We start from the raw sequence: 23,956 nt of genomic DNA on the forward strand, positions 1-23,956 counted from the left end.
ACCCCAATACCCAGGGCCAGCACTCCAATAGGAGTGTCCCTCCCACCCTAATAGCCATGTCCATCGGCTCACCTCTCCCAGAATCCGCCTGTGCTGCCTGAGGACACGGCCATGGACACCACTCCCCCTTCCATGGCCGTCATTTTGTCCTCTCGTGCATCCAGTGACAGCAATGTCCATGGCCATAGGCAGCCCAGGCAGCCAGCAAAGGGACCAGTCCTCCCCAGCCCTGCTGCTCCTCTTCCTCCTCCTCCTCATTCCTTCCCAAGACCCACTCCTGTCCCTTCCACCCCAAACCCCAATACCCAGGGCCAGCACTCCAATAGGAGTGTCCCTCCCACCCTAATAGCCATGTCATCGGCTCACCTCTCCCAGAATCCCGCTGTGCTGCCTGAGGACATGGCCATGGACACCACTCCCCCTTCCATGGCGGTCATTTTGTCCTCTCGTGCATCCAGTGACAGCAATGTCCATGGCCATAGGCAGCCCAGGCAGCCAGCAAAGGGACCAGTCCTCCCCAGCCCTGCTGCTCCTCTTCCTCCTCCTCCTCATTCCTTCCCAAGACCCACTCCTGTCCCTTCCACCCCAAACCCCAATACCCAGGGCCAGCACTCCAATAGGAGTGTCCCTCCCACCCTAATAGCCATGTCATCGGCTCACCTCTCCCAGAATCCCGCTGTGCTGCCTGAGGACACGGCCATGGACACCACTCCCCCTTCCATGGCGGTCATTTTGTCCTCTCGTGCATCCAGTGACAGCAATGTCCATGGCCATAGGCAGCCCAGGCAGCCAGCAAAGGGACCAGTCCTCCCCAGCCCCCCAACCCTTCAGTTCTCCCAACCCAACCCCAATCTGTCCCATTCCATTGTCCCACCACCCACCCCTCAGCCTGCTTCTAGGAACCCTGCTGGACAGCAAAGAGCCTCTCTTCCCAATGCCCCCACCGTTACCACGCTGCCAGTGCAGGACCACTCACCGGCCTCCACCCTGGCACAGAGGGCATCAGCACCACCAACCTCCCAGGCTGCCAGTGAAGAGCCCATGGATACGACCCCTCCTTCGAAGGCTGTCAAGTTCTAGTCACCTCCTGCCTGCCAAGTTCTTACACTGACTCAATTTGGTAAGCAGGGCAGACACGTCGACAGCTATTTCTATATTGTAGGCCTGGTGCCACATATTTGCGATTTGTTGGCTTTTCACATAATTGCTGAAGACATAATCACCAATGAAGCAGTGCATATGTGTACGTGCACACACACACACACACACACACACACACACACACACACACTCACACACACACATACACAGAAATGCCACAGCCTTTGTCTCTAAGTTTCAGAAGTAGGCACACTTGAAAATTTTCTGAAACTATAAAGGAGACTAAAGAGATGTGATAAGTGTATGAACTGTGGGAGCCTGGACTTAAATCAAGCATGGAGGATGACAACAGGACAACTAAGAAATTGGGCTATAGACTAGAGGAAAGTGTTGTGTCAATGTTAGTTTCCTGAATGTAGGAATTTTCCAGGGTTATGGGAGAGAATGTGCTGTCCTGGACAAGTCACAGCAGAGTAAAGGCATTAAGTGCACAGGGGTAGGAGACACAAATACTTCTCAAACTGTTCAGAAAGGTTGAATTAGGGAAAGAGGCAAGATAAAGTACATGTGGCAAAATGTGAAAAGTCTGTGACTCCTCCTAGACATTCCAAAGAACTCTCATGGAGAGACAGGAAATAAAGTTTGTCCAGGCAGTTTCAGTGGTCTTCCCTCCCCCACTGGGAAGAAAAGTTTGGCATTCATTTGCAAACACACTTCAATATTTCACATGTATAGATGAATCTTTCAACTATTATAATATAGACCTGTCTCCCTCATTAATGATGTGTTAAAAATCTGTAAAAGCTGTTTGCTCAACAAGATGAGTTCAACAAGATTGATTAGATCAATTAGGAAAGAATTCCCATATGGAATTCTCTTAACAGTATTTCTAAAGTTTGAAAATCCTACAGAGTAAAAAATATCTAAAATTACTATAAAGAGTAAATAACAATGGATTGGAACTGATGTAACAATGACTGCAGATTGTGTTTACATAGAAAAACACAATTGGGCTTTACAGGAGGAAATGTGAGCAGGCCAGAAACAGGGCAGCAATGAAGTTACGTAAGTTGTCAAGAGTTTGATAGCACCATGACGTTGATCATAAAACTGTTCCATGATGTGTGTCCTCATGAGAACCCTGAGGTGCCCGTTTCCATGACTCTGTACACTATGCTTTGCTTTGCTTCACGTTCTCTATATTGAAGAAGCTGGAGTAGAGCAGCTTTCTATTTCTCAAAAAGATTAAATTTAATCTCAATTAAAGGAAGACCTTTCTAACATATGGGACTTGAGTAGTCACATTGGGTCTGGCCTTGTGATCCTCAGGTGGCGTATTTGTCATCAAATATAGCAGTTGACCTTGTGGGGAGGATCAGTCTTCAGGGTCAGTACCAAGCAGCAGAGAACTCAGCCCATCACAGGTTGAAAGCAGAGCACTGCAGCACCAAGGGAATGAGGTTCTTGACTCAGCTAACCATTGGTGAATTAGGCTAAGGCTTGTTGAATATTTGTTGGTACTTGCCCTCAACTAGCTTTGAACTATGAATAGATATATCTGAGCAGCTGGCTCCGACAGAGGGCAAGATGGAAGCACCCAATAGAGAATACTATGAACCAATGTTCTATTCCCTGGAAGTGTCTTTCTTACTCTGAATTTTCTACTCCTTCCCATTTGCAGGCCCCAAGTCTTTGGCCATAGGACTGAAGTCACCACCAGGACTGGCCCATCAGGAAACTCAAACTTCCCCAAAGAAACAGAGCATTCAAGGAGGAGAGGTGTTCCATATGGAGACCACCCAAGTGGAGGAAGGGGAAAAGAAAATCAGACACACTGGCGTGAGAACTGGTCCACACTGTTTATTTTTTGCATTAGCTTCAACCAAAGGAGGAACGGTAGTTTTATTGTCCCAGTGAGACCCTCGATATCATTCATTGTCTTCTGAAGAGACTACTGGTCACTGCGGAATAGAAGAAAAGATACTCATGCTCCAATTCCATTCCACTGTAAAGTGCACAAAAAGAGTACTACCACATAAAAAATTCATGTGTCAGGAAAAAGAATTCTTGAAAGAATGATCACAATTTTTATTAGATGTTTTGGCCATGAGTCATTTATTCCCTTTATGATTTTTTTTTTATTTCTGGGGAACTAAAGCAGAACTTGCAAATGAGAAAAGTTAACATTCTTCACTTTTAATAAAATATGGGTGTGTTTTATAAACTAATTCATAGATCTTACATCTTATTAGCTTCATCTCTTTAATTCCAGTCTGACAACAAGAATAACTGCTCCATAAACTTAAGATAATACTACTACACTGAATAAAAAACAGATTAATAATAAGATTTCATCAGTTCATCTGTCAAATCAATACTTAGGAATTAATTGTGGATTGTAAATTTCATTTTAGTTTATTTAGTACTATATATTTGGGTGCTTCCCTATGATTTTGACCTAAATATATAAGGAAATCATATTTTTAGATTGCTATAATAAAATCTGTCAAAGTTATGTTTATTTTTATGGTAATGTCTCTCTCTTCCATTTCAAAGTGTGAGGGAAAAGAAATTTATCTGTTCAAATTCTATTTTATGTTTTGTATTAACAATTACCAAAAGTCTTTCTTGAATATATCATTTCTGGAAGAGGATGATTATGATAAAATGTGAGGATACAACTAGAGTAGTAGTTACAACACTAACTCCATATGCAATGTGAAGGTCAAGAGTAATTACTCATTCATAAGTATTGATTGAGTATATTCTCTGCATGGTACTACTTATAAATTGGTGATGAGCAAAATAAATATGGCCATTACTTTCAAGTAATTTCAGACTAATGGGAGGGTAATGCTTCTAGGAAACAAAAGTCTGAAAGAATTGCAGTGTTTAAGCACTCTATCATAATTCCCTTGGTGACAGGGACAGAGACTGGAGACAATAAAGATCTTTTTTGTCTTAGTTTGGAGGAAGTAACTAATTGTCATATATAAAAGTGTGGTTATGTTAGGATTCATCAGAGGACAATAAGGTAATAAAGGATATAGAAATACTGTGGTTTTCCTAACTAATGGGGTGATTTCCATCAGGAAGGATAGAAACTATGTAAAGTTTGAGGTGTAACCTAAAAACTTAAGCTGCAGTTATAAAGAATGCTCTGGGAGAGCAGTAAATTGAATGTAACTAAAAGAGATCACTTTAAGGAAAAATACTAGACAATACAAGAAAAGAAAATGCTACAAGGGAGAAAGGAATATAAACAGACATACAAATATCTGAAAACTTCCAAAAGATCACAAATCATGCCTGTGGACCTTGGGAACCTAAAACTTAGAAAGAATTCAGAAAGAACTTGTTAACACAATTATGGGATGTTAAGAGCGTATAACGAAAGTAGTTCTCACTGTATATATGTTATAGTCTCTTAAGTTAACTCCTCCTAAGTGGAGTAACACTGCATTGTCTATGTTGAGTTTGTGTGTATAAATACAATCCAAACAAAGTGACATAACACATTCAATTAGTGTAACCCACCCAGGAAGCTCAGCCCAGGCTGTGGGTTTGAACTCACCAACCCTTCAACCCTGACTAGCAGCAATGGGCTGCTTGGTCTTGTGGATATGATGTCAACCCAGATGCCCTTGTGCACATCACTCCACAGCTGGCTAGGCTTTCCTATAGTGCAGTGCAGGGGTTTAGAGTCTCCAGGACAGGCTTGGACTTTGTCACAGGTGGGCTGGATATGGGGCATCATATCCAGACTTCCCATTTGCCAGCTTCCCTCTCAGGCATGAAGTGGTCTTGAAACCTGCACTGCTGGGCCTGGAGGGAAAGCTGGTTTTGAAGTGCTCATTCAAGTCCTGGGGTCCACACTGAAGCCCAGGGTTAACCACTGTGCATCTAAAACACTCACTGTGGAGCATAGAGGAGATCTGCATGTATGCCTGACCTGACGCCATCACGAAACCCACACTCTGGTTTGGTGGTAACCTGCTTGATCTGAGCTGGGCAATTTTCCTGACCTTCAACCTGGCTAAGATATTCATTGCTAGCTAAAGGGGCTTCCTAAAAACTCACGTGTTTGCCTCCATGGCCTTGCTCTTGCCCCACAAATGTATGTAAATTTTATTGTTTCTAGTTTTTCTGACTCTTTTTATGCATCTATCTTGCTTTCTGATTGGATGTCAAAGAAAGATGTGACATATGTTCATGGTAATGTGTGGAGCTAGACATTATGCAAATTTGGAATAACAACATGTTTTGTGTGTGCAGAAGATTGAGCCAAAGGTGCTCTTCCATTGGGCTTTACAAAACTCTTTTACTTTTTATTCTAAGACAGGGTCTCACTACTTTTGGGATACTAGCCTAGAACTCAACAACTTCTTGCCTCAGCCCCTGAATTACTGGGATTATAGGAATGCACCACCACACCTGGATTGACTAATAATTTTTAAGTCCCTTTCCCTTATTTCTTAAATTTGAACCACATATTTTAGAGGAAAGCCTCATCTTCACCACGGTATGGAATGTAATCTCCCATCGAGCAGCATGGTCCAGTGCTGCCTGAGAATCTGGGCTAAGCACTGTGTGTCCTGGGCTCACTAGGTCACTTCTGGTCATCATTACTGGGGGGTGGATATGGGAACATGTATAGATTGGGACCTGGAAGATAATGTAGCTTTTCATCTCTGTTTAAGACAAGCGAGTGGCCAATGAGCCAGGAGGCCCTTGTGACTCTCAAGATCCTACCTCTGCGGTTAGGTCACTTATCATCCTTTGTGCTCTTGTCTATCCCTCCAGTTGCCAGCATAGCACCAGCCCGTGGAGGAGAACCAGTTGCTACCCAGGAGCCCTGCCTTTCACCTTGAACCCTCCCATCAAGTGCCCCAGGACAGTGTTCAGACAAGCCATTGACCTTCCCTCTCCACAGCCTTTGTAGCACTACTCAGTGGTGAAAATCACCTACTACAGCACTGGTCAATCTCTTTCCTCCTCTGTGGCTCCAGAACTCCAGGTTCACAGGCAGGTTTCTATCCAAATGTGACAGATGAATCCCTTCCCTTCAAGGCAATGGAATGTGTGAGAGGAAGGTGATTCTGGTACCAGGGGGTCAGCCCATATGAGAAGACAGAGAGCCTGATAGTGACTTGTCTTCAGACACAAGGAAATGGTAACTGAAACCGTGGGAGAGGTCCTGGGTGTGTGGGAGAAAGAATGCTATGAAACCATGGCTGCCTCTCCCTGAAATCTGAAAAGTTAGAACAGCAGAGCATCTCCATGCCCAGATAAATAAAGGTTGACCCCAGGTACTTCCCCTATTTAAGGGATACTGGGCTCCTTAGGTGACCCAAAGCCTGAAACCAAGGGACATACAATCCAATTCATGAACCATCACACATGGAACTCCCTGACAGTGCCCAAAAATGACTAGCATAGGAGGGTAGAGGTGCTTTGATCCTCAGACAAGGGCCAGTGGTCCCCCCAAACAGGCCACTATCCCCCAACCCAGCAGGACTGACAATGTATCAGCTAGATTCGAGGAGCCCACTGCCCCTTCTAGCCACACCAGCCCATGATTTCCCAAACACATTCGTACCATCCCCACTACAGCAATCCTATGTACCAAGTGCCCACTGGGATACTGCCAGCTAAGTGGACCCACCCTCCCTTTCACTGTGACAGGAGCCTGCATCCTTGGAGATACACAGCTCAAAGGCGTAATTGCCATTATTGAATCTCTCGGACAGATGAAGATAGTGGGGTTGGAGGTTTGCTAGGAAACAACCTGCAGCCCTCCAAGTCCAGACAAGACCAGCAAAGAGACGGACTGCAGCTCACAATACAATCCCTTGTAGATCTTTCAGGCTTTCAGGGTAGCCTGCCCTCCACCACTTCAGCCTCCTATGGTAGGGCATGGGGGTGCAGGTCTGGGAGATGTCTTTGGAGGGACCAGCCTCCTCCATGTGCAGGTTCTCACTAGGCCACCCCTCTCTGCCCTGCCACCAATAGCCAGGCAGTTCATGACAGGGGAGTTGCGATTCTGGTTCTCTTCCTTGTCCCTCCATATCTGATCAGGCTTTGGGCACTAGATGGGGTCACCAGCCTCTTGACCCTGAGACATCTACCTCCTAGTCCAGGTGAGTTCAGTTTGCACCCCCCTGGAGGGCAGATTACTTGGCCAGTGAGGACAGTGTTTGGGTAAGAGGGTGTCACCTGGTCATGCAGGTGACTAGCATACATGGGATGGGGCTCTCCAACAAGGTCATGTTCCATCTTCTACATCCGGCTTGTGGCTTTTGCCAAAGTTGCCATGAATTTAGGCACTGGAGTTGGGTTTTCAAAATAAAAGGAGCTTTCTGTCTGCTCAGGACCCCAGAATGAACAAGGGGAAATGTAGAAATAGCTCACCATGCCCTTTGAGAGCCCTGCATTTTGTCCAGGAGATGTTCTATAAGCTGCTTGCTGTGGCCATTATGCCAGGTGCATGGGGCATGGAGAGGTATGGGGTTGGGGACAGGAACAGAATTCAGGTGCTACCCAGTGGGTGTCCCTTCCCCACCAAGCACCAGTTTCCAATCCTGATGCCTCTTCCTTCCATGCACAGGCTCATCTCCAGGGCTGGTTAGATCCTTTCCTACCTGCAGTTCTCAGCAGCAAGTGCTCATCTGTGCCTGTGGAGGTGAGAGGGCCCCTAGGCTTCGGGAGCCACAAAGGCCACTGCCTGGCTGAGTGGTAGTGTTCAGGCCTGTAGGCCTGGAGGGGTCCACAGCTTCCTTGGGAGGCAAGTTCTGGCTTCTGCCCTCCAGGATCCTTGGGCACCGAAGCGATGAGAGTGACTCTAAAGTCTGCAGAGGAGGAGTCCAGCTCCTTACCTGGGTGACCAGGTCCACCACTGGGCAGAAAAGATCACTGTGGCCAGGCTCTTGTACTCTGACTTCTCAGACTAAGAGATGCCACCGCAGCTGTCCAACCCTCCAGGAGATTGCAAAGTCTGCACACTTCCTTGGCAAGAGGGTATGTCCCTGCCCTGCTGCAAAGGTCATCAGGGACATTATTGGAGAGCTGGATCCTAACTACTAGAGGGGCATGGGCCTGAGTGGGGAAATTTTCCCAAACCAGGAACCTACCCAGAGCGTGGGTACCCAGCCCACAGATGAATTCAGAGTTTAAGCACAGCCAACCCTGGTCAGCAGTCCCTGAACCTCTAGTTGTATGTTTTAATGATGAAAATAGAATATAAACATTAATAACACCCTCATCCTTAAGATGAATAAGCTCTAACTTGATATTCAAAGGAAAAAATAACTTTAGAGAAGTTCAATTCCATAGAATTTATCTGAGCAAGCAGAAATACAAAAATCAACAACTGGAATGACTGGATTCTCTGAAAGCCCTCACAATCACAAAATGTCCATGGCACTAATGTGTGCAGTGCCATGTGGCAGTATTTACGAACTAAAAAGTGAGGCACAAAATCCTTTCCTTGCTTACAACAATAGTACTACTCTGCATTGGCCAAGTTCAGCTGCTGTACTTGCCTGAGCCAAGGCTATTCAAGAAACGAGGCTGTCAGTCAGTCAAACTACTAAATTGTATTGCAGTTTTCAAAAGGACTCAGTTTGAGTCCCTACATAGGTTTGCCACTGATGTCTGCCTGGACAGCTGGACCCTTGGAGACTCTACTGCTGCACAGTCTGAACAGCCAAGCCTGAGCCTTGCTTGCAGTGCCTCTGGGCCCCACTGCAAACCTACTGGAGGACCTGCCAGAGAGCGCACCAAATGCATAAACTGTGGCTCCATCTAGACACTACTTGGTGGTAGGAGGGAACTGGCCCCTACCTGTGCAAAGCCTGCAGCCTCTACACTAAGATGAATGACCTCAGTCTGCCCCTCATCAAGCAGCAGAAGCACGTGCCTTCATCTTGGTGGCTAGGACTATCCCATGACAACTGGCACACCACCATCATGACCTTATGCTGCAGAAACGCTGAAGGCAAACCTGCGTGCAATGCCTGTGGACTCTATCAGAAACTCCATGCAGTGCCTCAACCTCTTCCTACAAAAAAACAGGGAATTCAAACCAGAAAACCAAAACCTAAAAACAATGAAGTCAAAGACTTGTTCTCCTAACAGCAATAATTTGGTTCTTGTGACTCCAACTTCTCTATCTTCTAACTCAGAGGATTACAGCAGAACTACTTCCCCTCCAACAGTTCCAATAGCCTCAGGGACAGGAGCCCCTGTGAGGTCTGCTGCAGGAGAGGGCACCAACCCTGAATATAGCAAGCTCCATTATTCAGGTCAAATGGGCTCCACATAGGCTTCAGTCTGGCCTTGCCAGCTGAAGTCACGTCCTCAGTGGGACAGGATTCCTATTGTGCTCTGGCCCTGGCCTCAGCCCTTGTGACAACGAGGTGGGGAGGGATCCACCCAAGAAGGCCTTGCACCTCTTGTGTCTGAATTTGTCCAGCAGCCCAGACTGTGGGGACCGTGTAGACAGTGCATCCCACCCATGTGTGATTTCCCCAGGAGGCTTGCTAAAGAGAAAAAGAAGATGAAGCTCCTCTAGGAAAGGGCCAGCGTGTGAAAACATGGCCTGCTCCATTGGGCCAGGGACACTTCCAGCCAGTCTGCCACAGGTTGGCTCCTAAACTGCTTGCAGAAACTGGGACTAGGAACAGGGCCAATTGCCTGCTAAGGAAAATGCAGAGATTCTTTCCAATAAAGTTCTATGTGAATTGCCCCCAAATCATGTGTTTCTTCTGATCAATTATTTTGATCAATCAATATTGGTTATTCCAGAATTTCTGCACACCTCTTCCACATGCATATTTCACAAGCATTCGTGGAGAAGATCATTGGAGGCTGTTTGGCACAGTCTTGAAGACTCAGTGAGTTCCTGGCTCTCTTGTCAAAATATTGTTCAGTTTGCAAGACTGAGTAGTGACTCCAACAGACTCTGCGACTGATGTTTCTCAAAGGTCATCTTGCCTGACTAGTCTGAGGTCAGCTGGAATTTGTGCATAGGTAGCAAGCAAGATATTATTCTTCCATGCATATATTTTTTTAAATAAGTGAAATTTCCATTGCAGCAATCAGAGTTAAATCATTTGCAGAAGGTGGGACAACATTTTTATAATGAACGTAAAAATTTACCTCAATGTTACTTTAAATAATTTAAAAGAACAATATGAACTTAAACCTTCTTATTCTTCTTTACATTTATTTTGCATTTCTATATTCCTGATTGTTTAAGAGAACTATTTCAAGAAAGATCTTTTTTCAGAAAATTTTGCTTTTTTCCATTTGTTAAGAATTTTTAAACAAGAATTCCAACATATGCCCTTTCTTTTACTGTGGAAGATGTACTGGAAAAATAGCAACAGAACTTTACCACCTAGTGAACAACACTTGTAAATATTCTAAGCATCTATGAATGCTCTGATGAAGTCTGTATAGTCTGCTAACCCACAGGCTGGTTAACATTAATTTTTTTAAAAATGCAGTGTCATATGGAAACCTATTTTGATAGAATTTTTAAAATAAAAGGATATTGTTTTTTTCTGTAGAAAATGATATAAATTTTTTTATTGTGGTCCCTTATTTATTTATTTATTTATTTATTTATTTATTTATTTGTTACTGTGACCCAAATCCCTAACAAGAACATCCATTGTAGAAGGAGAAAAGATATTTTCACAATATCAGAGGTTTCAGTCCATGATCAGTTGGCACCATTGCTTTGGGCCAGAGCAGAGGCAGAATATCATGGTGAAAGCCCATGACAGAGGAAAACTACCCTGTCCCATGGCAGCAGGAATGCAGAGAGACAGAGCAAGCTCCCAGGGAGAAAATGTAACCCACAAGGGCGGGCGCCCACGACCTCCTTCCTGCTGACTCACATCACCTGCTGGCAGTTACCACCAAATACCTAGTCCTCTCAAATCATCCACTCAAAATCATCAAGATTTGGAGATCTGGGGTTATGGCTCAGTGGTTGTGCACTTGCCTGGCATGTGTGAGGCACTGGGTTCGAATCTCAACACCACATATAATAAAAATAAATATCTATCAACAATTTAAAAAATTAATAAATAAAATTAATAAATAAAAGTATTTAAAAAACTCAGGATTTGTTAGGTCAACTGTTAGGCCAGAGCACTCACAATCTAATCACTTCACTGTGAGCATTTCTGCATTGTCACCCGTGAGCTTTGGGGGACAACTCACACCCAAAGCATAACGCATTTTAATTACCAAACAGAAAGTAGTTTTTGCTCAGTGTCTACGTAGGTTGATCATCACCAGATCATTGATGATGTAATTCTGTCTACCTTGTGGCCTGGTGAAACTCCTTTCCAGTATTCCCATGGAAGTTCCATCAGACCCATCCAGCACACCAACACACTAGCTAATATCTACACCCAATTAGGTCCCATCACACGTCCCATTTCCAAGGCAGCAGCATCAGGCACCACGACTTACGGAACGCAGGAGTTGTTCCTGTGCCCCCTGGAACCTTTGAAGCACAGCTGCATTTTTGGATGATGCTTCTCTAAATACAAGAGTTGTTTGCTGTTCAAAGCCCCACACTGTTTTTGTCTTAGGGACTGTGGTGCATCTTCATGCCACAGCGCCCCTTCAACTAATGCTAGAGCAACCCACACTGGAGCCTCCCAAGGCCTTCAGGGCCACAGACAGCAATGAAACAACCAGGTGCTGCATGAAAGGTAATTTTCCAAAGACTTAAGAGCCAAAAAAATCTGTTGGAGGGTGGTGCAACATCAGTAAAAGGCCAATTGAGCACATGGTTGCCTTCTTTCTCCACAAGAGGAGTGTCTAGAGTGGCTTCACATACTCTTACCCTTGGTGTAACTCCAAACCTCTTAAATTCTTCTGCCAATTTGTCTGCATTTGCATTGGCTAGATCCTGTGTAGGAAGGAATCTTCTTTCATACACGTGACATTCATTGGAGAAAAGATAGTTTCTTCAACAAATGATGCTGAGAAAACTGGAAATCCATATGTAGAAAAATAAAATGAAACCTCTATCTCTCACCCTGGTTGAAATTCAACTCAAAGTACATCGAAGACTTAGGCACTAGAACAGAGACCCTGGGTCTAGTAGAAGAAAAAGTAGTCCCATGTTGGCCGAGGAACTGACTTCCTTAACAAGACTCCTAATGCACAAGAAGTAAAATCCAGAATCAATAAATGGGATATATTCAAACTAAACTGTCTCCTCAGTAAAGAAAACAATCCATAATGTGAAGATAGAGCCTACAGAATGGGATGAAATCTTTACCACATGCACCTCAGATAGAGAATTTCCAGAATATATAAAGAACTCAAAAAACTCAACACCAAAAAAACAAATAACTCAATTAATAAATGGGCTAAGGAACAGAACAGACACTTAACTAAGAAGATATACAATCAACCAACAAATATATGAAAAAATGTTTAACACCTCTAGTGGTTATAAAAATGCAAGTCAAAACTACTCTAATATTTTATCTCACTCCATTCAGAATGACAATTATCAAGAATACAAGCAGTATTAAATGTTGATGAGGCTGTGGGAGAAAAGGTACAGTCATACATTGCCCGTGGCCTTGCAGATTGGTGCAAACATTATAGAAAGTGGTATTGAGATTCCTCAGAAAACTGGGAATGAAACCACCATTTGACCCAGCTATCCCACTCTTTGGTTTATACTCAAAGCACTTAATATCAGCAGACTACAGTAATGTAATCACATCAAAGTTTATCAATATTTATCAATTCACAATAGATAAACTATTTAACAAACCTAGGTTCCCTTCAACAGATGAATGGATAAGAACATGAGGCATGTGCACACAATGAAATATTACTCAGCTTTAAAGAAGAATGAAATTATGGCTTATGATTTCATGACCACGATGATTCTACATCACATACAAACCAAAGAATGAGAGGCTATACTCCATGTATGAGTCATGTGTCAAAATGCATTCTATTCTCATGCGTAACTAATTAGAAAAAAATTAGAAAAAGTAAAACAAAGAAAAAAACTGACTCTATTTATATTATTTGATTCTCAGTCACAAAAGGGGAAAAAAGGAAGATAAGTAACCACAATCCTGATCTTCCACATGAGTACTGCATTGAAATGAATAGGTATTGGACTTGGTTGAATGTGGCACATGTGCAAAAAGTGATATATATCTTGACACACCACGTCCTTCAATCCTCAGATTGAGAAATGTGTCCCAAGTCCTAGGAGGCTTCACAGCAGCTGAGGGATTCCAGGACTGGGATGTGTCCCACTCGTCCTTGAAGCCATACTGTCCCTGCTTGAGGCCAGGACTGCTTGCCCACAGGGCTGCAAATCTGAGTGCAGTGGGTGGTCCTGCCTGCATGAGGAGCCTGGGAGACTCTGAAGGCCAGGTTTTCCCAGTCCTTCCACACCTAGTGATTCACTGACCATGGCCCTGATGAGTTGGGGTTGGACAGGCAGAGTGGTTGTCAGTCCCTGCAGAGTAAGAGATTGAACCTCTCTAGTGGCATCTCCATCAGGGACATAGTGGGCAGCCCCCCACCCCAGTCACACACCCTGGCGCCAGCAGCACCTGCAGCCTCTGCGTCTGGATAAAGGAGACACGGAGCCTCATCCTGGCAGCAGGAGGAGCAGCTATGGAGTGGTGATGGATTCCCTGGGAGAGTGTTCTGGGGCTGCTTCAATGAAATACGTGGATTGTCCCATGGGACAATTGTCCAATGGGTTAAAACATAATAAACGCACTGTACAATTCAAAGGCAGCATCTCCATCTCGCCACTCCTCCTGCCCATTGTGGAGTCCTGTCAAGTCCCCACTGTTCTTTCTCAATATTTTATGATCATTTGGCTTCCTTGTATCTCCATGTGCTTCTAGAGGGCTTTAAAATTCTTTTTTTTTTTTTGTAGTTTGCTGATTTATTTTTAAATTAAGTAATTAATTTTAATTAGGTGTATATGACAGCAGAATGCATTGTGATTTATCGTTCACAATTGCAGCACAACTTTTCATTTTTCTGGTTGTACACGATGCACCATTTGTGCATTCATACATGGACCTAGGGTAATGATGTCCATCTCATCCCACCATCTTTCCAGCCTCCATTTCCCCCTTCCCACTCCTCCCTCCCTTTGCCCCATCAAAGTTCCTCCATCCCCCCTTCTCCAATTATGGATCAGCATCCACTTATCAGAGAGAACATTCAGCCTTTGATTTGAAATAGCTGCAGAGTCCTGCGCTTTCCTTGGCGGCTTGGCGGCCGAGTGGCCGACCAGCCAGCAGGGGGCGCACTGTCCGCCGCGCTCCCTCCCAGCGCCCGCTTCCGCTAACGGAAGCCTGGACGGCTGGAGGCTGCGGGATGGCGGTGCCGCTCAGGTCCCGCTCTGGTCGCTACCTGCGCTGCCCGGGCACGGCATCCACTGGCCCGGCCTCACGCTCCGCCCGTCGCCGGCAGGTGTGCAAAGCCGGACCGGCCGAGGCGGCCATTTCCGCGGCCTGAGACCCGCGGCCCGCGGCAGCTGAACCAGAACTTCGGGCGCCTCTTTCCCGCTAGGACGCTGCCTGCCCCGCGCGCCAGGGCGGCCGGCGGGCAGGTGTCCTCCGGGAGGAGCCTCTGGGACCCGCGGCGGGCGGGGATGGCGCGCAGCAACCCCAGTCTCTCTTACCTCTGTCCCTGTGGTGCCCGCTGATGGGGACTGGGTGCCGCCTGGGGCGCCCTGGAGCTGGGGAGGGGCGGCGGTTGAGCGCCTGAGGGAACCCGCACCCACCTGTCCGCCGGCGCGGGGTGGGGGCCAGGTGAGTGGTCAGTGAGCATGCGTGGGCTTCAGGTGGTGCAGAGGGAACACCGCGGGCTGTGCCAGTTGTGCCTCCAGGCAGGAGCACCAGAGGATGAACCACAGGCCTTGCTTGGCTGCCTCCTAGCTTTCCCTGAGGATGACCGCTCACTCTGAAAGCTCCTTTTTCCACTGCTTCCTTTTGTACCTGGGCAAACACTTTGTCATGAGCCATGCTCTGTGATTTGTGTTTCTAAGTTTGATTATTCACTTTCTATAGATCAATTATGAATCTCTCCAATTAGGACTTTAATGTTTTTCTCAAAACTCAGTTTTTGTTTTTGACCTACAAGCAACCAAAAACTTAGCCTTTAATGCATGCCTTTTTCTTCATGAAATCAGCTAAGAAATATGTATGGAACACCCACTGTGTGCATTGTGCTGGGCACTGTACTGGACACCCTCCATGCATATTTGATTAAGGCATAGGCTTTTGCATCACATGTCCTTTCAGTTTGGTGGAAAAGAGAAGAGAATCAATTGCTCATTATCTTTCTTGCTTGGCATGATCTCAGCCAATACTCTCAAATTTCACTTTTGTTCAAGGATTCTGATTCTTGCAAGAACATTTTAATTTCTTTGGGGAGTTCATTTAGTATCTGAAATTTTGTGTGTATTTCATGCTGCCTTTCTATAATATGCCTTTACTGGCTTTTTAAAGTGCACATATGTAACTTTTCTGGAGACAAAAATGAGGCCTTTACCTATAATGGGGGTCCTGTTTGGTTTTTAACACAGTATGCAGTGTGGTTACTGCTGAAGCTGAAAACCTGGTATTCTTTCTCAGTAGTGGTAATGTTTTTCTGGCAATTGCCATACTAGGCCTTTCACATTCTTGGAGTATATTGGAACTTTATGAATATAGAAATGTTTAACAGGCTTCTGACTTTATCCCATGTAACACTTGAATTGAGAGTCTCTTGTTTTCTTTGTATATACTCATACCCCAAATTCACAACTTAATTTTGAAGTTTATCTTTCATTTGATGAACTTTTCCCCCTCACAAAGATTCCAAGTTTTTCTCAACTCATGAAGCCGATGATACATAAACAACTGTAAAGAGAACCACAAACTGAGATGTGTTTCTTTGCTATCTTCATCTAGACACAGTTATGTCTGTCTCCTATCCTACCCCACCTTGGCCTTATGATAAAAATTCATAACCCAGCAGAATTACAAAGTGTTAAGTCCACAAATAATTGCCAAGTCCTGTTCAAAGTCATTCTTTCTCACCTGCCTTTACCTGTGCTTTGATTTTGAATAGCTTGTGCTGTTTTGGAGCCTTCATTTCTTAAAAGTTAAAATGGACTGGTAGAGAATAAATACAGCACAGGAGGAGTGATTTCAGTGACTTAGTCACAAACCAACACAAAATATTTTAATGAGTGAATGGGATTCAATTGTCATTTTGTAAATGATCATCTTTCTTCCTTTTCTGGTAGGGTTTTTAGACCCTGAGGAGGAATTGGAGCTGATCCACATTATGGGAATGGAAACCACCGAACCTGAGCCAGACAGTGCAGTGCAGCCTGCCTCTTGCTCTGATGACCTTTCATGCCAAATGAGACTCTGAGAAGATCACTCCATTGAAGACTGTCCTAAGAAAAAGCAGGATCAGAAGAGACTGGGAACTCAAAGAGGTCTTGAGACCAATGTTAAACACTTTGCTAGAATCTGGATCAGTTCATGGGGATTTTAGATCTAGAGACGAGAGTGGTGATGAGAGCAGTTTAGTTTCCATGAACCTATGGAAATGAAACCTCTGGAAATTAATCCATCATGTCCAACAGAAGAAAATGATGTATCTGTCCTGATTCCTGTGGGGGACCAACTACCAGAAGCCCATCTTTCCACTGATGTTCCAGAAAAAAACGGTTCCAATCCAAATCACAGCTTTCCACCAGAAACCACGGGTGAGACAGTGGTCCATTCGACCGCAGGGCACTTCCAGACTGAACTTTTTAAAAAATTTATTTATTTGTTCTAATTCTAATTAGAACAATTCTAATTAGTCATACATGAGAGCAGAATTCATTTTGATTCATAGTACACAAATGGAGCACAACTTTTTATTTCTCTGGTTGTACACAAAGTAGAGTCACATCATTCGTGTCTTCCTATATGTATCTAGGGTAATGATGTCCATCTCATTCCACCATCTTTCCTACCCCCATGGCCCTCCCTTTCCATCCCTCCCCTTTGCCCTATCCAAAGTTCATCCATTCCTCCCTTGCCCCCTCCCCCATTATGGATCAGTATCTACTTATCAGAGAAAATATTCACATTCAGTTTCAAGTGATATTCCTACTAGCCCCGACTGCATATACATTGTAATGGATTGATTATATTCCAGGGATTTTTCAAGACAACAGATTTGGACATTTGGACATCAGTGATCAATTGAGTACTGAGCTCTTCCAGGACAAAAGTGAGGAGGCTTCCCTTGACCTAGTGTTTGAGCTGGTAAGTCAGCTACAGTGTCACACTCAAAAGAGAATGGAATTGAAATTTGCATGGAGTTTCTGCAAGGCACTTGTATTTATGGCAGGAATTATTATTCATGCTTAGAGCACTGTATATTATTTTTCCTATTTCAAGAAAATTTACCATTTGTCAAAGAAACCAACTTCCCATTTAAAATTGTCTGTTAACTATGAAAGCTGTATACTTGAGTCATTTGCATATCTCTTCATACTGTAGTGGTCTTTCCTTTGTTATTGACTGATACAGTACCCTGATTACAAGGTTATTTTGTACTTGTCTTAATACACTAGTATAATAACAACTGCTTAAAAATAAACTAAAATAAAGTACCATGTGAAATTGATGATTACTGTAATCAAGCTAATTAACATATCCACCCACTCACGTGTGTGTGTGTGTCTGTGTGTGTTTGTGTTTGTGTGTGTGTGTAGTGAGAACACTTTCAAGCAGAACAATTAAAAAATTTTTTTAGTTGTAGTTGGACACAATACCTTTCTTTTATTTATTTTTGTGTGGTGCTAAGGATTGAGCCCAGGACCTCACATGTGCCAAGCAAGTGCTCTGCAACTGAACCATAACCCCAGCTCACAGAGCAGCAAATTTAAGCATACAACAGAGTGTTATTCACTGTGGGGACCCAGTTGTAGGACAGATGTCCAGAATTGGCTCATGCTGCATCACTGAAGTTTTGTACTCTTTGGGTAAACCCCGAGCTCCTGGGAACCACCATCCTGCTCTCTGCTTTTACAGAGCAACTGGTTTTGATTCCACACTTCATTGAGGTCATAGAGCACGACCTTCTACATTTGCTTTTTTCACTTAGAATAATGTCTCCTAAAGCTCATTAGGGTTTCAAATAACAAGATTTCCTGCATTTTGAAGGCAGAATATTGTTCTGGGTGTCAAATGGTTGACATGTTTTTGTATGTGGACATAATCTTAAAACACCAGTTAAGAAAATTAACGAGATTTTTTTCAGAAGTGATTTATGAAACATTACTTTTATTTGTTTTAGTACCAGGAATTGAACTCATGGGGGGTTAACACTGAGCCATATCCCAGCGCTTTTTGTTTGTTTGTTTGTTTGTTTGTTTGTTTGTTTGTTTGTTTTCAAAGTTTGAGACAGAGTCTTGTAAACTTGTTTAAGGCCTTGCTAAATTGCTGAGACTGGATTTGAACTTGCAATTCTCCTGCTTCAACCTCCCAAGCTCTGGAAAGTAGTATAGAAATCCCTCAGAAATCTTGCAATGAAACAAGCATTTGAACTAGTTATCCCACTCTTTGGCATATACCCAAAGTACTTAAAATTGGCATACCATAAGGATGCACCCACATCAATATTTTTTGCACCTTAATTCACAATAGCTAAGCTCTGGAACCAAACTAGGTGACATTCAACAGATGAATGGAAAAAAATACACACACATACACATACATACACACAAACATACACACACACAGCAATATTACTCAGCCATAAAGGATGAAATTATGACATTTGCTGGTAAGCAGATGGAACTGGAGATGGAGACTATCATGCTAAATGAAATAAGCCAATCCCAAAAAACAAAGATTGAATGTTCTCTGATATGTGGTTGCCAATGCACAACAAAGGGGTGGGGAGGGAAGAATAGACGTTCATTGCATAAGACAAACGGGAATGAAGGGAAGGGAAAAGGGATGAGAAAAGGAAAGATAGTAGAATGAACCAGATGTAACTTTCCTATGTTCACGTATGGATTCATGGCCAGTGTAAATCCTCATCATGTACAGTCAAAATATGGGGAGTTATACTCCATGTACCTATAATGTGTCAAAATGCATTCCACTGGCATGTATAACTAAAAAGAACATAAAACATTTAAAATCCATCTGCCAGAGGCTTTACCGGGGCCTATTCTGGATCACAGGGTGGGCAGTACATGGAACAGTGGTGTCAGAATGGCCCAATGAGCGCAGGAGGAATTGTGTGGTCCATGACAGGAGGGTGGGTCTGTGCACATAGTCAGTTGCCTGCCTGCTGGACCCCATTTTGCACTGTTGCAGTGGTCAAGCAGAGTCTTCTGGGCAACCAAGACACCTGCAGGGACCGAATGAGGGGGTGACAGAAGCAGCATTGGGTGGTGGGGTGGGACATGGTTTCCACAGATAATCTTACTTCCAATAGTCCCAAAGGTGTGGACAAGTGTCCCAGCAAGGATGCAGGGTGGTGGCAGCTGCCACATCTAAGCCCTGTCAAGGTTCCACAGGATGGTAGCAGCTGGCTACCTGGTTGTGTGACAGGGTGTTGGCCGCTGTAAGTCCAGCATGTGGACCACTGTACCCGACAGGAGAAGATGGGGAGCGTGTTGTGGCAGTGACAAACAGACACCTGTCTCTTTGTTTTCCGCCTTTCCAGAGGGAATGGGGTGTGTGCCCTCTGATCCTTAGCCTGCCTTCTCCATTTCCTGATCCCAAGGTGGAAGCAATATGGGTCTTTGCAGTGCAGGGTCCAGCAGAGGTCACAGCTGGGTGTGGTCACAGTGATGCAATAGGCAGCAGGGACAGCAGACTACCATGCACCATGGGGCACCTAGAAGAGCATGTCCCTACACTGGTCCACAGTGGAAGCAGCCAATGTGAGTGTCAAAGTCAGAATTGTGCCTTTTCCGCTGTTTCTTAATTAGAAAACACAAGGATGTTGGACTTGCTTTATGTTTGGATATGGAGTGACCAGGAGAGAACAGCAAACACAAAACCATCAATTGCAAAATGAAACACACCTATCCCACTCCTCGAGTTATGCCTGAATGACTTAATGTGACACAGCCACATTAATGTTTATAGCAGCTCAACTCACAATAGCTAAACTAGGGAAGAAACCTAGGTGCCCTTTAGCAGATGAAATGGAAAAGAAAATGTGGTATATATACACAATGGACTATTACTCAGTCATAAAAAAGAACAAAGTTATGACATTGGCAAAATAAGCTAATCCCAAAGAACCAGAGGCTGAATGTTTTCTCTGATTTGTGGATGCTAATTCACAAAAACGGGGGAGGGTGCCTAAGGAAGAATAGAAGGGCTTTGGATTAGACAAAGGGAGGGGAGGTGGCATGGGAGTAGGAGGGATAGTAGAGTGAATCAGACATTATGAGCTTATGTGCATATATGATTACATGACCAGTGTAATTCTACAACACGTACAGCTGGAAGAATGAGAAGTTATACTCCATTTATGTATGATGTATCCAAATACCATCTACTGTCATATAAAACTAATCGACTCTGGATGGGTACAGTCATGTCCAATAGAACCGTGGAGAGATTTTTGGAGCCAGGTGGAATGACTGCCTAAGTAACCCAGAGGAAAGCAGCCTCAGAATGACCCTCTGGAGGGTGAGAATAACTGTGCGGTGGGTGTGGGAGAAGAAGCAGCGCAGAGTCAGGAGGAGCCTGAGCTCAGACCAAGTGGGGGTGGGGGTCTCTTCACCCTGGAGCCTTCCTGTGACCAACCGCCTTGGCCCAAGTCCTTTCTGCGTCACAGGTTCCATCCACACGTCACAAAGGCTAAACTCCAGTTCAGCCTTTGGTCCAAGGAGGAGCTGGCTTCTCAGCCAAGCTGCTCTGTGCTGACCAGCGTTGGACTAGTGTGGACTTGTGCCTGGTGACGAGCCCCCGTGCCCTCCATGGGCAGTCTTCTCACCAAGTGCGGTGGCAGGCTGCGCCGCAGGGCCCTGGTGGCCCACCAAACTCCCCTGCGCCTCGCCCGGGGGGCTCCCTCTCCTCACAGGGCCCACCCGGCTGCACCTGCCGCTCCCCCCAGCCCTGCCAGCAGGCGCTTCCTCCAGGATCCCCGACCTCCACCTCGGGGGCCTCCTGCTGCTGGCAGGGACAGAGGCCCGCTCCTCTGTCGGGGGATCCTGCTGCCCGCGTCCTGGGGGCCGTTCCCCAAAAAGCCGGTGCTATCGAGGAACAACTCCCGGATGTTCGGCCCCTGGACAGCAGTAAGGGTCCCCCCTCCTGGGCGCTGGCCACTCCTCCTGCCTCCAGTTCCTCAGCTCATCCACCAAGCTGAGGGGCCCATGACAGCTGCTCCCTGCCCTCTTGGTGCGGCTAAGGAAGCTGAGCTCAGGGCCCAGGAACATCCAGAAAACACCAAGATCCATCAGGAGGAGGAGCAGGAGGAGGAGAAGGAGGAGGAGGAGGAGGAGGAGGAGGAGGAGGAGGAGGAGGAGGAGGAGGAGAAGCTGAAGGAGGAGAAAGAAGAGAAGCTGGAGGAGGAGAAGGACAAGGAGGAAGAGGAGAAGGAGGAGGAGGAGGAGGAGGAGGAGAAGCTGAAGGAGGAGGAGAAGGACGAGGAGGAGAAGAAGACGGAGGAGGTCACTCGGGGAGACCTCAGTGCCCTGGAGGCCAGTTCTAGGCCCCCAGAGGGAAAGAGTGTTCTCGAGAGGCCCCCCGTGTCGCCCAAGAAGTGGATCTGCCTGTCTGCCTCCCCATCCATCCAGGGAGAGCAGGGCCTGAAGCCCACCTGTGCTCTATCCCAGGGTTGGCCCTCACTAACTGCTGCTTCCAGGAGGCCGCATAAAAGAAAGCTGCTCATGCCAGTGGCCCTGCCATCACTGATTGCCTGGCATCAGGATGGGCTGCCCCCACCTGCAAAGCGGCCACTTTTATGTTCAAAAGGCACCCTGAGGAGGGTTCAGAGTGCCAGAAGTAAGCACGTGAAGCCTGAGACACAGGTCGCCCAGGGCGGAAGAGAGGCTCTGGAGGACTGCACCACCACTGTCCATTCATCCTCCCCACCTGCAGGCCCTACCTGGAATGCAGGCCCCCTCTCCCCACCCACTGACCCCTCCCCCATCCCAATGGAATTCGAGCCTGCTGGGCCCCTGAACCTACCCATCCCTCCACCTTCCCCCTCATCTAATATTCCACTGCCTCTTCCCAGGAAACCTCCTTCTCCCTTCAGCCCCAGTCCCCATGTTGGAATTACCCCTAATGTGTTTCACCTTCCCACACCTCCTACCCAGGTCCCTTTCCCCTCCAATCCTACCTCTTCCAGAATGGAATCCCCAACCCCCATGTGCATAGATCCTCCTCCTCCTCCTCCTCCTCCTTCTCCTTTTCCTCTTCCTCCCCCTCCCCCTCCTTCTCCTTGTCCTCCTCCTCCTCCTCTTCCATTTCCTTCTCCTCTTCCTTCATTTTTTTCTCCTGCTCCTCCTCCCCCTCCTCCTCCTCCCCCTCCTCCTTCTCCTCGTCCTACTCCCTCTCTTCCTCCTCATTCCCCTTCTCATTTTCCTCCTCCTCCTCCTCCTCCTCCTCCTCCTCCTCCTCCTCCTTTTCCCTCTCCCCCTTCTCCATTTCCACTTCCTCCTGTTCCTATTCCTCTTCCTCCTCCTCCCCTTCCTGCTCCTCCTCCTAGTGTTCCCTCTCCTTTGGCTGCTCCTCCTGCTGCTCCTCTTCCTCCTCCTCCTCATTCCTTCCCAAGACCCACTCCTGTCCCTTCCACCCCAAACCCCAATACCCAGGGCCAGCACTCCACTAGGAGTGTCCCTCCCACCCTAATAGCCATGTCATCGGCTCACCTCTCCCAGAATCCCGCTGTGCTGCCTGAGGACATGGCCATGGACACCACTCCCCCTTCCATGGCGGTCATTTTGTCCTCTCGTGCATCCAGTGACAGCAATGTCCATGGCCATAGGCAGCCCAGGCAGCCAGCAAAGGGACCAGTCCTCCCCAGCCCTGCTGCTCCTCTTCCTCCTCCTCCTCATTCCTTCCCAAGACCCACTCCTGTCCCTTCCACCCCAAACCCCAATACCCAGGGCCAGCACTCCAATAGGAGTGTCCCTCCCACCCTAATAGCCATGTCATCGGCTCACCTCTCCCAGAATCCCGCTGTGCTGCCTGAGGACACGGCCATGGACACCACTCCCCCTTCCATGGCGGTCATTTTGTCCTCTCGTGCATCCAGTGACAGCAATGTCCATGGCCATAGGCAGCCCAGGCAGCCAGCAAAGGGACCAGTCCTCCCCAGCCCCCCAACCCTTCAGTTCTCCCAACCCAACCCCAATCTGTCCCATTCCATTGTCCCACCACCCACCCCTCAGCCTGCTTCTAGGAACCCTGCTGGACAGCAAAGAGCCTCTCTTCCCAATGCCCCCACCGTTACCACGCTGCCAGTGCAGGACCACTCACCGGCCTCCACCCTGGCACAGAGGGCATCAGCACCACCAACCTCCCAGGCTGCCAGTGAAGAGCCCATGGATACGACCCCTCCTTCGAAGGCTGTCAAGTTCTAGTCACCTCCTGCCTGCCAAGTTCTTACACTGACTCAATTTGGTAAGCAGGGCAGACACGTCGACAGCTATTTCTATATTGTAGGCCTGGTGCCACATATTTGCGATCTGTTGGCTTTTCACATAATTGCTGAAGACATAATCACCAATGAAGCAGTGCATATGTGTACGTGCACACACACACACACACACACACACACACACACACTCACACAC

The 23,956-nt window shown here is 46.2% G+C and overlaps 1 protein-coding gene and 1 long non-coding RNA gene across 2 annotated transcripts in view; one reads left to right on the top strand and one right to left on the bottom strand.

The window, feature by feature from the left end:
* LOC144370486 (succinate dehydrogenase assembly factor 1, mitochondrial-like) overlaps positions 1-23,956 on the bottom strand; it is an 88,662-nt gene that overhangs the window by 39,313 nt on the left and 25,393 nt on the right. The gene's annotated exons all lie outside the window — the stretch shown is intronic.
* On the top strand, positions 14,284-17,806 carry LOC144370485 (uncharacterized). Its single transcript, XR_013430464.1, has 2 exons — positions 14,284-16,891; positions 17,332-17,806. It is a non-coding gene; the product is annotated as an uncharacterized LOC144370485 (long non-coding RNA).

The sequence above is a fragment of the Ictidomys tridecemlineatus genome, chromosome 14 (assembly GCF_052094955.1).
Source record: "Ictidomys tridecemlineatus isolate mIctTri1 chromosome 14, mIctTri1.hap1, whole genome shotgun sequence".
Classification (NCBI taxonomy): Eukaryota; Metazoa; Chordata; class Mammalia; order Rodentia; family Sciuridae; genus Ictidomys; species Ictidomys tridecemlineatus.